The 16,917-nt window shown below is 43.6% G+C and overlaps 1 protein-coding gene across 3 annotated transcripts in view; it reads left to right on the top strand.

Moving 5' to 3' along the window:
* ssbp4 (single stranded DNA binding protein 4) overlaps positions 1 to 16,917 on the top strand; it is a 97,406-nt gene that overhangs the window by 37,939 nt on the left and 42,550 nt on the right. The window lies entirely within an intron of this gene.

Below are 16,917 nucleotides of genomic sequence, written 5' to 3'. Positions count from 1 at the left end.
GTGTGCGTCTGCCTGTACAGCGTTATGTACCCGAGGCGTGCACCAAAGTGCTGCCCTCAAGCTGCGTGCGTGTGTTTGCAGCCGGAGGTCCGCGAGTGACAGAAGCAGAAGATCAAATATTGTTTATGCTTCCCTCCAGCAGAAGGTTGATTGTGGTCCGGCTTAAAGTGGCCATAAAGCATTTGATCCCCGACTCGGGGTAGCGTGTGAGCTCCTCTGGATGCTTGTTTGACAGACGTGGACAGAAGGAGGCTTCAAAGTGAGGCAATGGGTGGCAAAGGCGGCAGGGGCATAAAAGAACGTAGCACGGAAGCGGTATTGTGGAACACACTTCAGGATGATTTCAAAATGATTAGCTCCTTCTGAAAGTATGAATCAAATTCAGTCCAGGTTCAAACGAATGCCAGCAAAAACGGTAGAATTCAATTTGTTACTGCTATACTTGTGTTTTGTTACAGTTGTTACTGTATATTTTATTGACGGGATACTTTAATACTGTATTAGTGTAGGTTAGTGAGAAACTGCAATACATTCCATCTTAGATTAGGGCTGCACAATTAATCAATGTCATCGTAATTGTGATTTTGGCTTCTCGCGATCATCAAAATCTTACAATCAAAGAAAAACGATTGTGTGTTTGCAAGTTCCCGACGTGGTGAGAGCTCCCTGAATTCACAGTGTGTGACAAATGTTATTCTGCAGTCCCTGAGCGCTCTTTAAGAAGCTTAATGACACCCCAGTTGGGGTTAACATTAAAACTAAACATATAGCAAAAAGAATGACTTACATTGGATATTTAAACACAACACATACTTTGTTTTAGAAACAGCGACATTGCTAATGCTAAAGTCAATGTAAGATTCCATTGACAAGCTAGTAGAAAATTAGCATCTAGTTCCGGTCGTGACATTCCTTCAAATAGTAATCGCACTTCACACTACCGAAATTCTGCGAAAGCCAAAGCAGTATTTCCCATAGGAAATAATGTAAATACAATCAATCCGTTCCATACACCCAAACAAAAATACATTTTGAGACTAACTATCGTTTTCCATGCAGAACACAGTCTAAAATAAATGTGTGGTGAAGTGGAAGGAACATTTAACATCACTCGTACCTTTAGTCTTGATGACATATGGAAGATGATTTGTAACAGTGAGAAGCTCAGTCATCCGGGAGGGGCTCGGAGTCGAGCCACTTCTCCTCCACATCGAGAGGAGCCAGATGAGGTGGCTTGGGCATCTGATTCGGATGCCCCCTGAGCGCCTCCCCGGTGAGGTGTTCCGGTCATGTCCCACCGGGAGGAGACCCCGAGGAAGACCCAGGACACGCTGGAGAGACTATGCCACCCAGCTTGCCTGGGAACGACTCGGAATCCCCCCGGGGAGAGCTGGAAGAAGTAGCTAGGGAGAGGGAAGTCTGGGCTTCCCTGCTAAAGCTGTTGCCCCCGCGACCCGGCCCTGGATAAGCGGTAGATGATGGATGGATGGATGGATTTGTAACAGGCAGCAAGGTACGCTCTTGTTAGCAACAGCGCACAAGCATTCCATTAATTAATGACTCATAGTCATCATCATATTAAGACAAGATAAGATAAGATAAGATATCCTTTATTTGTCCCAATCTGGGGAAATTTACAGCCTCCAGCAGCAAGAATGTAGGTAGAAAGAAGAAAAAATTACGTTTCTTGTTCATCACTGGTAAATTGTGGTGGTATCAGCCAAAAAAATAAAAAAGGCAAAGTACACTTGTGGAGTTCATCCCTCAGAAAGCAAAAGAGCAAGTTTGGGAAAAGCAGGGATGAGCGTGCAACCACGGGGAGAAGGAGGCATGTTCCGTTAGCTGTGTCGCCTGCCAGCATGGGTAAAGCTATTCCGCGAGGCACAGCTTTGACTTCGCCTCCCCCTCACAAGCCAGTCCATTTTAATTCCTTTAACCCAGTTCCCCAGGAATGCCCTCATAGTTGCAACATCATCATACATGAAATTTGAATAAATGCGTTAAATGAATACTACCTGCTGGGAAGTGGTGTAACAGCGCAGTGGCCCATTTGTTTACCTCGGTTCTCTTTTGGGTTACATTGTTAGTAGGAAAATATATATTTTTTTTCTCTTTTATGTCTTTGCGGCTACGTGTCTCGCATTCTGGTAAGCGGCTGCAAATATGCAGCACATGAAGTATGAGACGCACCTCGCAGTGTGACGCAATGCAGGTCTCGAAAGTACGCCACGGCATACTAACATATTACACTTGTGCCTTGGCTTTGAGTGACCCACATTTTTAGGGATACACGTGCCGAATGGTGGCTGCATAATAAGCGGCAGATATTTAACGATTCTTCAAATGACAAAAAAACAAAAAGAGGCCAAATGCTTGCTTCAAGCTGTTTATTGACGTCCACAGCTGATCAAACCACGCACAATGCAGAACACCATAAACATGCTAATGAGACTAGCATCAGTATGGCAGTAGTTATGACGCTTAAAATAACAGATATTGACACAAACCACTCAAAAACTAAGGTTATTGTACTTCATGGAAACAACCGAAATAACTGATGCAAATTGGGGGAAAAAAATCTTGAGTGCTTTTTGAATGATCAATAACTGACCACATTTTACATTTATAAAACTAGCTACACCTTATGCATGAGCTGTTGGGGTTGATTTGAAATGTTTTGTTATTACTGTACCGACCGACATACAGACGAAAGAAGGTTGAACAGTTTTTTGGGGGAACTGTAGTTTTCTTTTATTTCACTACACAGTACTTAGTGACCTTTTTTTTTTTTAACTCTTCCACTGTACTCTACTGTATGTTCAAAAAAGCTAGGGATGAATGAGTACCGATACCACTAAGAAACTAATAAAAACTAACAAACCCGCTGAAAAAATGAATTAAAACTAACCTAATTTAAAAAGCAGAACGTGAATAAAACATAGCTATAATGAAAAATCACACCACATGTAGGCTGATGTAACAACTCCCGCAGGCATATATTCTTTATCCTCCGTGAAACGTTTTTATTTATTTTTATTTAGTTTTATGTACAGCACGTTTGTATTATACTGCCACCTGGTGGCCAAGGCTTCCACAATTTCAAAGGGCATTGAAACATGACAGCAGTGAATGTTTAAATCTTGAAGGTTTATTTGATAACGTTCTAATTGTATTTTTTTTTTTATGAAGTACAAAAATGCAGATGTCTATTTCTGTTTGTGTGTTAATTTTTTTGCTGACGCTACAAGCTTAGTCACGGAATGAATTAAATCTTACGTCAAGCTACCGCTTCACTTGTCTGTCCATCGAACCACAAAGCATTTTAACATTCCTAACTGTCATATAAGGTTCAACCACTGTTAAATCGTGTTAAATGAAAGTAAACTAAAGGGGGGGGGGGGGTAAGTTTGAGGTGTGCCCTTCCATGCCGAAGCGGCATGTGTCTGTGGCATGTCATTCGTGGCGTTTCTCCAGCCAAGCCCGCATTTCCTGTCTTGGCTCAGCGACACACGATGAGGCGCACGAGGCTGAGCCGCACTGGCTTGAACTCTGCTTAGATAACTTTTTGGGGAGAGGCCACAAGAACCTGGCATGAGGTTATTATCCCAGAGCTAACGACACTTTCGGCCTCTTGTACTTCTAAGTAAATTTCAAGGACTGGGGGTTGAGGGGGGATACGCTGCTCTTTTCCGGCCGCCCCAGCTTCCTGCTTTCTTTTGTGAGGACCAGCTCGGAATAGCACTCCAGTTCTGCTGTTCCTCATTAGCTCTGAAACACTGACGACCACTCCGAGAATTGTCAGGCTGGTCCCCGGGAGACTTTCAAACTCGTTGAATCACTGCATTGAAGCTGCCTCAGTGAGCGGAGCTGGAGAACATTTTGGATAATTTCAGTATTTAGACTGCTGAGGAAGTTAATCCCTTTAGGTAAACTCAAGAAAAGTCGAACAGGATATAATAGCTTTGTGTTTAGACGTGGTGAAGCTGCATGTGGTACATCAGCCATGGTTATTTTTGCTGAGCTGTGTACTTACGAGTGACCCGACCCATTGCTCAGCCTATTTTTTTACATTTTTTTCATTTGCGTCTTGCGTTGCAAGCAAAAAAGTACAGTTACAACCGGTGGCAGTGAGCTTCTAAGCAGCCGCAGTTTGACAGATAGTAAACAAGTGCTTGCCTCAAGCTGTTTATTGCCATTTCCTTTTTTTTTTTTTTTTTGGTAGACCTAAACACAAAGCAAGGAGATTTACACATTGTGTATTCCTCTGCTAGCTTATAGCTAACACTCAATGCAAAATTCCATGGGCCGGTTAACGAAACTTGAATTAATGACAAATGAGTCAGTCACAGGTAGGCACGAGTAGCTTTCAAGGTATAAAATGGTTTCAAACTCCTTAAAAGTTTCATTTACAGCCGTTTTCGAAAGCAAAATGACTCAACTCCTGCCGCTCCCATTGGTGGCATGACTCGTTTTATAATCTTTGGGAACTATAGCTTGGTCGAGGAAGGATATGCAAAATGTGCTAATGGAGAGTGACAGTGAAAGAAGACAATACGTCCAATAAAACATGACATTTACGAGAGCGCCATTACTCTTCGACAAATTCAAGGTAACTTAAGTATATTACTACTGTGCGATCTTGAAATGAATATTTTCAACCAGGGTTATTGCGTCTGCAGTTGATGAAATAAATGCTAAATACTTGCTAGCGAAGCCGACAAACTAGCTGGCTAACCTTCTAACTAGCATGGCTAAAATCAACCACTCATTGTCTGGGAAAGAAATAGTTTTACTGTTGTACTACATTTGTTATCACATTTCAAAACTATATATTTTGATGCAGGCGATCGGCAGACACAGCCTTGCTGTAGTTTGATTTTAAAGAGGGCTCAAACGCAGCACAAATATGATACCCGTGGGAAATGGCAGCAAATCCAGCGAGAACTTAAGCATGGATCGATCCATTGATCGCCTGAGTTGCTTTTCTGCTCTTACGCTTTTGCCGCTACTTCTCTCAGTGGGTTAGCCTGTGATTGGCATCAAAAACTGGCACCATGTGTGTGTGTGTGTGTGTGTGTTTGCTGCACCGCCTTGCCAGTCCACCAGTCTGAAGTACCAGCTGAGCACCCAAACTCCCAACCAAATAAACAGACCCGCTATATCAACGACGCTATGGGTGGATGCACGTGTGTATGAGTGCCTTAATTGTTATTTTTGGGGAAACACACACACACAAACACACAAAGTCCTTGAAATCTGCCAGACACCGAGGCCAAATCTGTTTGGATTCAAGAGTAAAACAATGACACCCCCTCCTCCACCCTCCCCTCCATGCAAATGCTCTTAAATGCAGACTTAATCTCACCTTTTCTTCCATACGCAACAGTAAGAGGCACAATGAATGTGTGGGAGAGAGATAGATACCGGTTGCCGACACACACACACACACACATATTTCAAGCCATTCTATCCACATGTTCCACAGAGGAATTATGGAGCTAATGATGCTAATTTGAATCCCTGAAAAAAAACACCTATCGCACAGATATCCAGCAATTGGGATGCATCAGCAAAGTGGAAGTGTGATGTACTGTATAAAATAATGACCCTGAAGGCACCATATGACTGACTGCCAGAGAAAGGCTGGTGATTGGTGGAGACCCTTTTTGGAAAAGTAGTCTGGTGTGACATCTAAACTAGCGATCAGATAGTGACAATTGCTTTCAACACAGCAGTGCATTTATTGGCCTCTCTTTTACACAAAGCCCAAGTGTTACAAATATTATTGCAATGAAGTAAACTTATCTTAACTCTTTTATTCCCCAAGAAAAAAACACTATGACTGCCTACCAATGTTTATACGTCATTTCCCTTTTTTTGTGTCGTAGAGTGCAGAAGGATCTGATGCAGCCTCTGACTCAGAGCTAGGCTTGTCTGCATTGTAATTCATTTAAAATCTGTCCAGCAGGTGGCAGCGCATGTAAGGGATGCCATGGGCAGGCTACCGAATAGCATCAGTGTCATTGTGTTTGATCAACAAAGAAATAAGAACTCAAATACGAAACCAATATTTGATCAGAATTGGCAGATCAGTACATGGACAGTATCTAACTGAGCAGTTGTGACGGTGGTCTTTTTCTTATGCAAATGTTATACTGCCCCCCGGTGGTGTGCATACTTGAAAGACCAGCACAATGTCCATTGCAGTGAACCAATAAAATGTGGCAAAACTGTAGCTTGTGTCCACATTTTATTTATTTATATCATACTGTATGTTTTTACAATGTGAAATATTACAGAGTGCTTTACTGTATAAGCGTTATACTGTTGATCCATCCGTTCCCTGTGTTTATGAATGAATGGAATGTTAACGAGTTGAAACCTCAAAAGCAGCCCAGCTTTATTTTAAGGGGTCTTTCTGGACCATCAGACAATACAAACTAAAATTGTGTTGCTTGGCTTGCGGCATTTGCTGTCATTCCCTTTGCCTTTCCCGCCTCACACAGAATCGGTGGCGCATCCCACATTGTATCGCCGCGGTTTTAGTTCTTTACCGCTACCCGGGGTATATTTACAGACGGTGCCTTTAATACCCTGTAATGATTATTTTTATTCGGGGTACTTGTACAGCCTGCTGGCTCCGAGTGGAACGACTCCCTATTGGCTCGCTGATTAGCTCCGCGGCGACAGTCACGCCCGTCCTCCGCCTCTGCCGCCGTTGCCGTTGCGACGCTCTCATGTGGACCTCCCTCCTGTTCTGTGTGTTCATCATCCCTCCCGACATGTGTATCTCTCCAATTTGACCTGTAATTGATTGTTAACCCAAAGATTATAACGTGGGATTCTTCTTTTAGACACGCTCATCCACGCGTCGGTACATTAAAACGCGTTCTTAAAAATGCAGTTGGAAAAGTTGCATTCATTTCCCCAACATTGATTCATTTAAGAAACATTTTTTTTCGAGTAACTCCCAGAATCTATCAGTGATCACTTTTTGTCTGAAATTCCCATGAGTCGACTGGCTCAACTCTCGTTCTAAGTGCAACTCATTTCTCTCTATATCGATGAATAGCAGCTTTCTCATTAATTTGCTCTGTAATTGATGGCTAACCCAAAGATCATAATGTAACAATCTCCATTTCGAGAAAAAATATAAAATGACAGTCACAAAAAAATGACCAATTGTTACTGCAGCTTACTGAGTTCAGTAGTAGTGTAAAGTAGTTGTGAAACTCTTCTTTACTTGTGACCGTATTATCCTGCCACCAGTGGCTAAGTCGCACGCCGTGTTTCATTATATCAATATTTTGTCCCACCTCCTAATGCATGCATGTACTTAATAACAAAACATTCAAATGTCACTGTTATCCCATCACGGAATCCCCGCTCGCGCGGTCAGAGTCGTGTTTATTGTTGCACTGCTCTGTAAAACGTTGACATTTGCAGTGGTGAGATCCAGCATACTGCACTCTCAAGATGGAAAAAAAAGGTCAGCATTCACTGAAGGGAGTATATGCCGTATCAAGTCCAAGCAAGAGAAGGTTTTGAAGGTTGCAGACCTTCCTCCCCCCTTAACTGTTTTTTTTGGGATGCTGTAATCGCCTCATCGTTGACCAGATTAGCTTCTGCTTCATATCGTGCGATAGCAAGGAGCAGAGATGTCTGGAGGAGACGAGGGCTTGGAGGCAGGTCCTGATTGGCCACCACATCAAATTACCTTTTTATTATTATTTCCATCTGGATGATTGCTATATTTGGTTGTTTGTCCTGACTTTGGGTGTTTATGGACACGCACAAGGCCACCCCTTCGTCACATGTTGGATTTCTTAAAAGCAGACGTAATACGGCGTCTTTCAAAATGCGGTTCGCAGGCCACAAGTGGTTCCCAAGTAACTCCCTCCCGGCCCCCCCCGAATGAGTGACTCCTTCAAACTTTGCACGTAAAGTGACAAACATTAAAGGTAACTTTGAACTCGACATCTGAGTGACACTTTTGATACTTTTCCTGTTCTGTGTTATTCTTATCCTTTGAGATTTTTTGGTTCATCAACTGATACACTCAAAAGAGTAAGAAACAATAAAGTAAAAAAAAAATACAGGCAAAGAGGAAAAAAAAAAGACAGAGCTGGAGTGTTTTTTGGCGGGGGGGATTTTTGTGCCACATGAAATCACTCTTAAGATTCTTGATGAATGATTTGCAAGATTTCATCGATCAAAAAAATAAAAAGCAGTGTTGGTCAAGCTACTTGCAAAATGTTGTGAACAGCAATGTAGCGGTTTGCATCATTATTTGAAGACGATAAAATCCTGCTCACACTTTATCGAGTTCCCTTTTTGTAAATAATTCCTCGCATACGTTGGTTTACCCGGCGTCTAAAATGATGATAGAATAATTGTAATCTATAAAAATATAAATATATAAATGTATTTATGGAGCCCTGGCACCCTCCCCGCCCGCAGCACGTCTTCCCCTCCATCTCCTTCTGTCTCCGGCGCGCTCCGTGCAGAAATGATTTCCATTCCTGCTAAATTTAATGAGGTTCTGCTGAACTGAGGAAAAGGCGCGGAGAGTACACGCACACACGCACGCACACACACACACACACACACACACACACACACACACACACGCGCGTATACGCAACCACATATCTACTATAGTCAGATTTAAGCCTGCTTTCCCTCTCTCTCGTAGTAATTCACTGGAGCTTGGCCACATTTTTGTGACTCCAAACAAATTGTTTTTTTGGGGGGGGGGGGTGTGGGGGGGCTTGTAATTTTTGTTGCTAGTTTCAATCTCAACCCCTGTAAAACAGACACACAAATATTACAAGCACAATCTCGATGGAATTTTAGTGCCAGCACACACTCGTGCTGACGAGAAACACATTTGGGTCCGCCAAGCACTCTGCTTCATGGGCTCCTTGGGGCCCGGGCAGGGGCGGTCACCATGGTAACCCGCTACTCTGTTAAACGCTACCAAATGCTGCCGACCGTGTTTGGTGCTATTTGAAGTGGCTTGATGTATTGTATGGAGTCACACAGCCTCAATTTTCTCGTATCCCAATTTTGTTTAGGGTACAATGTTATTATTCACATAGAGAAAGCATAAAAAGTGTCGAAACAGGTGGCAGGTAGCTTTAGTTCCGGAACGGCAACTCATATGGCGCACATGAAGGAGCATTTAGTCAAAATGTCTTAATTGCGGCAGCCGGCAGCCATTGTCACGCGCCGGTTGAAACCCCTTCGTCAAGCTCGCGCGGGGAATAAAGGAGGGGCTGATTCCAGTGATGTGCTTTCCAGCAACCACTGTGTGGAGTTTTGATTCAAAGCTGCTCAAAACTTCAGCTAAGACTGTCAGTTAGGAGCATGAACTTTTGGGAGGCATCATGGGTAGAAGCACAGGATAGTTGTCAACCTAGGACCTGCATCTTCCTGTTGTTGCCAGGTTGCGGCCCATGTTCTCGAAGTTCCAACAACAAAGCTTTTTTGGGTTGTTCTTGTTTGAAAATAGCTTCTGAAAATACATATATAGTGTGTTTGATTTTTCAACGTGCTTACAAATGAGTTTGACAAATACCAAAAGCACATTGCTAGCTACAATGTCCGCTAGCAGAGTAACCGTATTTTCCGCACTATAAGGCGCACCTAAAAGCATTAAATTTTCTGTTATAATCCAATGCGCCTTATACTTGTTGTTACCGTCTCTGTATATTCCCCATTGAGTTATTTCCCTGTTAGTGTTTCTATGCCATCTAGTGGTGACTATGAGCAGCAACCAATTGTAACCTACAAAGGTTGTGCCCAACACGAATTGACATGTGCATTCAATTACACATACTCAAACAGAAAACTACTTTCTGAGCTCCGCGCAGCCATTATGAAACCAAGATAATACCAAAAGCATAGTTAACTACTGACTAAATACAGAAAGAAGGAGACAAGGCGAAACTTCGAAGGATGTTTAGCCCCTTGGGGATGTGAGCCCACAAGGTTTGTGTGCCTTTTTCTTGAATGATTTGTCTTCATAATGTTTTTCCTTCATTTATTGTTTTGTATGTTTCATGTCCGTGTTTGTGACCAGTTCTCATGGCTTTGTTACCTTCACAACCTCTGCTGTATTGTATTGTATTGTATTCCCTTTAGCGTAGCTCCATCTAGTGGATGCATAGCGCAACCGCAGTCACTATTGTAGCTTCTATTCTATGCGCCTTATTATGCAGTGTGTCCTATATTTGAAAACAGTTGTAAAATAGGCCATTCATTGAAGGTGCGCTATATAATCTGAAACACCTTATCGTGCAGAAAATATGTAGCTACCCAGAGAACAAATGAGTAACATCTCCGTACTACTCAGTACTGGGCTGAAAATAATGTGAATACAAATAAATGTCTTTTTTTTAAACGAACTGGCCGGGACCCACTCAAAATGGGTCCCAACCCACCAGTTAAGAACTTGCTTTAAGAGCTAACACACAAGAGATTTTGCCTGATTGCTATACAATCGAGTGTTGCTAAGGTCGCGAATAATTGGATTTCTCGCCACAAAGATGATAAAATCGTGACGTCGCTCATCACGGGTTTGGCTTGAGTACAAGGCAGAGTCACTTGCAGAATCAGCTGGCATGCTTTTATTCCGAAGGTTTGACTTTAGCAAAAGGTCCGTGGTGTTTTGCAAATGTCCCCTGCGCATAACCTGCTTCTCTGGTGGGACCAGAAATAGGAAAGTTTCCTTCTTTGGTTAAGTTGCGCAAGCGTCAACAAGTGTAACCGCAGCAAGTACACTGCACAATTGTTCTCTGTCTGTGATGCAACAGCTGTCGAGCTTTAACATGTATGTTCTGTGTTAATATGGATCTCTGATTGGTGGTAAATCGTCAGCCATTTTTTTTGTACGATGTAGCCTTTTTAGGGTTGTTTTCATTATTTTCAAGGCTTCTTCAAAAGTTAACTTGTCCGATTTCTACAAAAATGAGAATTGCATGCACGGATGATGCAAAAGTGTGGATTTTGTTTATTTGTTGTTGTTATTGTTGTTGCTTGTGGCTAAGTTTTCTGACTGGCGATAACATGCAAGAAGTGAAGTGAACAATTTGGGGTCTTGTCGAGTGCTTCTTTTCAAAGTGAGCTTGTGCTCCAGATTTTGTTGAACACTTTCATGCACCAAAAATGATAAGCAATAACATGATAATCTGTCCACTGTAGTGACCGCTGTCCCCAAAAGGGTTAATTGCTTAAAAAAAAAAAACACCTCTGTGTACTAGACATGACACAGTCAAATTTTTGTCACTACGAGTGGACAAAGCCCGGCAGCAAAGTTTGATGACTTGCCCCCCCAAAAAACTGAAGTCACCCATTGTGGTTGACGCAGCCATTTTAGGGCTATTGAAAGAGTTTACGTTTATTAGCGATACCAGTTAGATGAGCAGAATATTTCCCCTAGACCTTTCCCATTCCTCCACCATTCGTCATCACCAAAGCAACCGATCTCACGAGCTCTCATTCCTTTTATCAGGCCCCTCCCCCTTCTCTTCGGGTCTTGGGCAACCAGTCGGCACTCAATAATCTGTTAAATAGCATTGATCACCAGCGTTTAGTTTCCTGGCCGGCTACTTAGGTTGTAAAGCTGATCAATGCATGTGAATGGGAGCCACCGAGATGGCGGATTGACTGCTGGGGCGTGCGCGGCAATCAAATCGTTTGTCTTCATTTGCTCCTCAATTATTCGCCGTAATGACCGCTGTCAAAAAAACAGCCTCGCGCCGGCCCGCCCAGGCCCAAAACCGGTGACGAGAGACCACGCGAGAGGAAGGGTCTCTCTCTCGTGTGTTTGTGTGTGTGTGTGTGTTTGCATGTGTGTGTGTGTGTGTTGATAATGGTAGATGAGGTCTGACCCAGACTGGACTTCCTGCGTCAGAGAGCCCGCTTCCTAAAATCATCAATCACTTCTTGTGAGGCGTGAACGAGGCCCGTGTGTGCGTGCGTGTTGTGGGGGTGTTTTTTTTTTAAACTTTTTTTTTCTTGGCTTGTCTTTCATGTGCTTCCCTTATTGATGTAGCTCATTATCATGACGCATGCTGGAGTCATCAGTGAGTAAATGTTGTACACTTCACGTTTTCTTTCAGCCCCCTGTTGGCCTTGAAGACTCCGGACATTGTATGTCTTTCGAGAGCCTCATTGTCAGATGTGAAGTCACACACATCACGCAGGAAAATATGGAAGAGTGAAGAGCAGGAATTTTTATGAGGATTAATTTTTGGTTTGTTTGTTAGGATCCGGCTGGTGTGGCCACATTAGAGCGCCTTGTTATCAATTATCTGACGCGACGTTGTAAAAAAAAAAAAAGTCAGATGATTTCAAGGAAACAAACTTTTAAGTTGAGTATTTATGGTTTTTAATTTTGCTGTGGTGAAAATGGCCTATCTTGCATTTCACAACAAACAAATATGAGAGTTTACATAATGGCTGGAGGATACAAGAAAGTAAGACCAACTTGCTTGCATGGCTGCGCTAACAAACATTGTTCCCTGAAATGTCAGTAATTTCCTATTGAAAGTTTTTGGGCCCAAAAACAGAAATCGCGCCTTTTACAGTGTCGCACTTGGACAGGGGCACCACGTTTGTGTGGCCACTTTAGAGCGCCTCATTGTCACGGTGTGCAAATCCCCCACAACGACTTACATTCAAGGTTGTGTACAAATACTTTTGCATCGATGGAACCTACGAGGAGTCACAAGTTAGGCTGGGTGTTCTCATCCAAAATCCCACCGACTTTTCGCATTTTTTTTTTTTTATGCTTTCATGAGCTCTCTTTAGTCCGAATGTCTTCTTCTGGCTGCTTTCATGTGAATTTCCGCATTAAAGTTGCCCATCCGGTGCTTTTCGTGCACAATGTGCGACTTGACTGCAGGCTTGAACTGAAATGACTTTTCAATGTTGACAGAGGGAGGTTGCGGCTACCTGTTAACGAGTCAAATGACCCAAATGGACACAACAGGGCTCCGATTGGCCGAGTGGGTGCCTGACAAAACCTCAGCATGTTCGGCTCATCATCATGAGCTCGCCGCAACCCGGCCCGTCCTTAATATCGTCCCTTTGTGGCTTTCATTAGCGCCCCTTTGGCTCTCCTTGTTTTCCTCTCTCCTGTGCCCTTGTTGTCATTTCGACGCTCCCTTCCGCACTCTTTTCGCTTCTCCATCCCGCTGCCCTTTAACTCCTCCGCCTTCCCCTCATCGCCTCCATCCATCTCTCGCTCGGGCTGAGGACAAGGAGGTGAAAGCCAAGCCGATTACAGCGGCGGTTTAATCTGGCTGACCCGCCGAGGGATTGCTCTGCGCTTTGCTGCGAGGCTGGAGGGCAGCGGGGATGGGTGGGTGCGGAAAATGGGGGGGGGGAGATGGGAGCAGGTGAGCTGTTTGGAACACGACATCAGAGGGAATGCGAGCGCCACTTTGCCGCTAATTTCTTTCTATCCAGTTGTCCTATGAATGCATGTCTTATGAATAGACACCCTCCACTCGTATTAACGAACAATCAGCATCAAAGAGAGAACACAAGAACGTCCTTGGCTCCAATTCTTTTGCCTTGTCTTCTGACAAAATGTCTATTTTTCTTCCAAAGTGCCTGTCTTTTATGCTTAGCAAGTGTTGAACCCTGATTGATCGGGTTCAACGAGTGCTAAATCAGATTGCGTCTGCTGGGGGGGTCGTCCATTTTTTTTTGTTTCTTTTCTTTATTAGGCATCATTTGAAATCACACATGAATGGTGGTGGTAATAAGACAATTTACATAAAAGGGGTTGTGAGGTGTTCATCTTGGTGAATGTCCTCACATCGTGACACACATGCACACACACACACACACACAAACACACACACACCACAGGCTGGGTTTTTTAATGCAGGTCCAAGTGCGCAAGATCAATTTAATGTCTACATCATCACAAAGATCCAATTTGGTTGTTTCTACTAATAGAGCATGAGAAACCACCCACATGGCCTGCTGTCCAAATTTTAATGTTGTATGTTTTAACACCACCCCATCCCCCCAAAAAAGAAATTCTGACTCAATTGTATTTTCAAATAACCACCCGTTAGTCCGTTTCAATGAAATTCTAATTGGTTTCCCAACACACTGAGACCTTTAAGGAGTATAGCATGCAGCAAGATTGGCATTAGCAGCAGAGGCTAACAGGATGAGGGGGGATTCTATTGAAACGCTCCCACCACGCGTAACATTGTGAACTTGAAAATGTTGATTGATTGTTAGCCCACGGCCTAGTCCCAAGTCGAGAGGGTGTAGGGGGTGATGGGGGGTGGGGGGGGGGGTGACAATCCCATGCCTCCGGGTCAGATCCCCCAGTCAGTTAGGCAGTGATTTCCTTTTCACAAACTCTTGTATCAACTTTTTGTTGCGTTCATGTTCGAGGCCGTTATGGCTGTTGCTGATCTTGGCATGCGTGTGCGAGTCTGTGTTCGTTCACGTGTGTTATCACACGGTTGATCGCAAAGGTTGGTTGGCTTGAAAAGTAGATCTCAGGTCAAAAAAGGTTGGGCGCCCCTGTTTCAAGTGTTCAGCGAAATATGACATATCGGATATGTATACCTAGAAGGTAGCTAGAGTGGGTCTTTGGTTTCTTTTTAATTTTAACATTTTGCAGTCACATTCTGAAAGTGTTTTTTTTCCCAACTATTTACTGTCATGATGACTATATTCCTGCGTTAGCCTAACTTGGTGATAAACGACGACGTCTTCTGACTCATAAGAACGGAATGTTTTGGAAACCGAGAACCCTAAGGAAGAGCTCAGAAAGGCACTAAATCAGAATTTAGGACTTCGACCTGCAGTGTAAACCCATCCGAAGAGGCAAAATAATGTTCAGTGTATGTTTCTATGTAAACAAGGAAAGAGCAGCATCTGTCCCACAAATGAGTCCTCCTCGCCCTCCTGTGTCTTCCTCTCTAGTTTTTCAAGGCTGGTTATGCCTACTCCCCCCTTCAGAATCAGGAGCAGTAGGAAGCTAATCCGCCTCTCCGACCGGACCCCTCCTCTGAAGCGGCACAGCGGGGGTGATCTGATGAAAGGAGGGCTGATACGAGGAGTATGAAAGGCATTGTGGAGCCAAACACAGACACCCGCGCCGCCGCCCGTAGCTCACTGTACCACCACGCCGGAATGTTCCGTCACTCATCGCGGCTGTCAAACGTTTTCCCCTGGCCCGGGCCGGACGTTTCCATTCGGGGCGCGCACAGGTTAGGCACTTAATGTCCAAACGGAGCTCTCACAACCATTAACATCCTGTTTGCTCAAGGCCGAGCCTCTTGACTGCTGCACTACGTTTCACTCGCTGTCGGTGAAGTGCTGTAACAAAGTGAGCTTGAGTAAGGGAAGGAAAAACTTATATATTCAGTATATAATTATGATTCTTTTTTTTTTCTTCTTTCATTCAACTGCCACGTTAAACAGTTAAAATGAAACAAGCATCAGTTGTTGTTTCTTTACAGTTGGGACATGTGCCTCCAAAAGGCCACGCCGAGGCTGTGTTGACAGTCTTCACAACCGCCATTTTAAATGGCTCATGTCTTTGTCAGTGTAATTAAGAAATCAATTTTGAGAGCTTTTCCCTATTCTCAAAAACATTTGAAGGTGATCAAACAAAACTGTTTGAGGTTCAGCAACTCGTTTTTATGAATGGCCGACCGTCGTTTGAATTTGAAATGCTGGTAAACAGGATCCCAACGATGCCAGTGTAACAGACAATCTAAAATCAAAATGAGCTTTCACAAGCTGCCAAGCGCTACAATACAGGATATACACTATATATACAGTACATGTATTCTGTATTTTGCAATAATACTTCAACATATTTCCTTTTTTTTAATGTGCTTGTCTCTAGAATGAAAAGTAAATCACTTTACCAACAGCCTTCAAAATAGTCATATTCTCTCCTGTCAATCCACTTCCTCTGAGACAATCGCACCATGTTTTTACGGTTCCATACAATACAATATGGTCCTATTGTAGGTGGGGCCTCAAAACCCGACGCATAGGGTTGCAGTTTTTCTATTGCATGGCACCAATAGAAAGGTGCTGTGCTCAATCGCTCGATGTGCAGCGAGCAGTCGCCAACTCAAACTTTTTCGCAGTGGTCCAATACGTCACATTCGGTTGTGCCAATCAGTGTCCGGTCACCTTTCTGCCTCTTTGAAAGTTAGATGATCCCCCCCCCCCAGGAAGTTTGGCATTTTGTTTTGAAGTGGCCATTTCAACCAAATAACATGGATCATATTTTGTTGAACTGTTAGTCCGGATATGTAAAACACCCAAATGAGTTTCACCGTCTCACTCAGACACACTTATCATGACCAAGACAGATAGGCAACACTAAATTGCAAAACGATTTGCCCATGCCGTGCGGTTGGAACATGATGTCAAAGTTTGCTGATCATTTCAAGAATACGCTTTTTAAAAAAATGGTGCGAAAACCCATTTCTTATTTAAATAATATCTTTTTTGTTCCAATTCTTTCACCAGCTTGGTCAGTGTATCATTTGCAGAACTGGCACAGGGCTGCTATGACCATGCACTAGCATGCACCTGTGCTGTGAGAATAGTTACGTGACCCCCCCCCTCCCGCGATCGGCGTTGTTCCACCCCGCATCACGGGCATTCTTGGGGATCTTATTTTGGGCTGCACCAGGTGCAAGTGGTTTGGGTTGGTTACTTGATCTAATGGAGAGTGCATTTACGTGTGTTGTGTTTGTGTGTGCGTGTGTGTTAGGAAGGGTGGTGTCTAAAGAGGTGCGGTTTTTGCACTGGGCCAAGCCTGCCTGTCTGCATACTGGAGTCCAGGAAAGGTCATAGATTGGGTGGAGGTGCCAGGAATAGGAGTGTGACATGCCTGTGTGTCTACACCCT

Source organism: Hippocampus zosterae, chromosome 8, assembly GCF_025434085.1.
Source record: "Hippocampus zosterae strain Florida chromosome 8, ASM2543408v3, whole genome shotgun sequence".
Taxonomy (NCBI): domain Eukaryota; kingdom Metazoa; phylum Chordata; class Actinopteri; order Syngnathiformes; family Syngnathidae; genus Hippocampus; species Hippocampus zosterae.
Note: the sequence above shows the minus strand (reverse complement) of the source record. Positions and strands in the feature narration are given on the sequence as shown.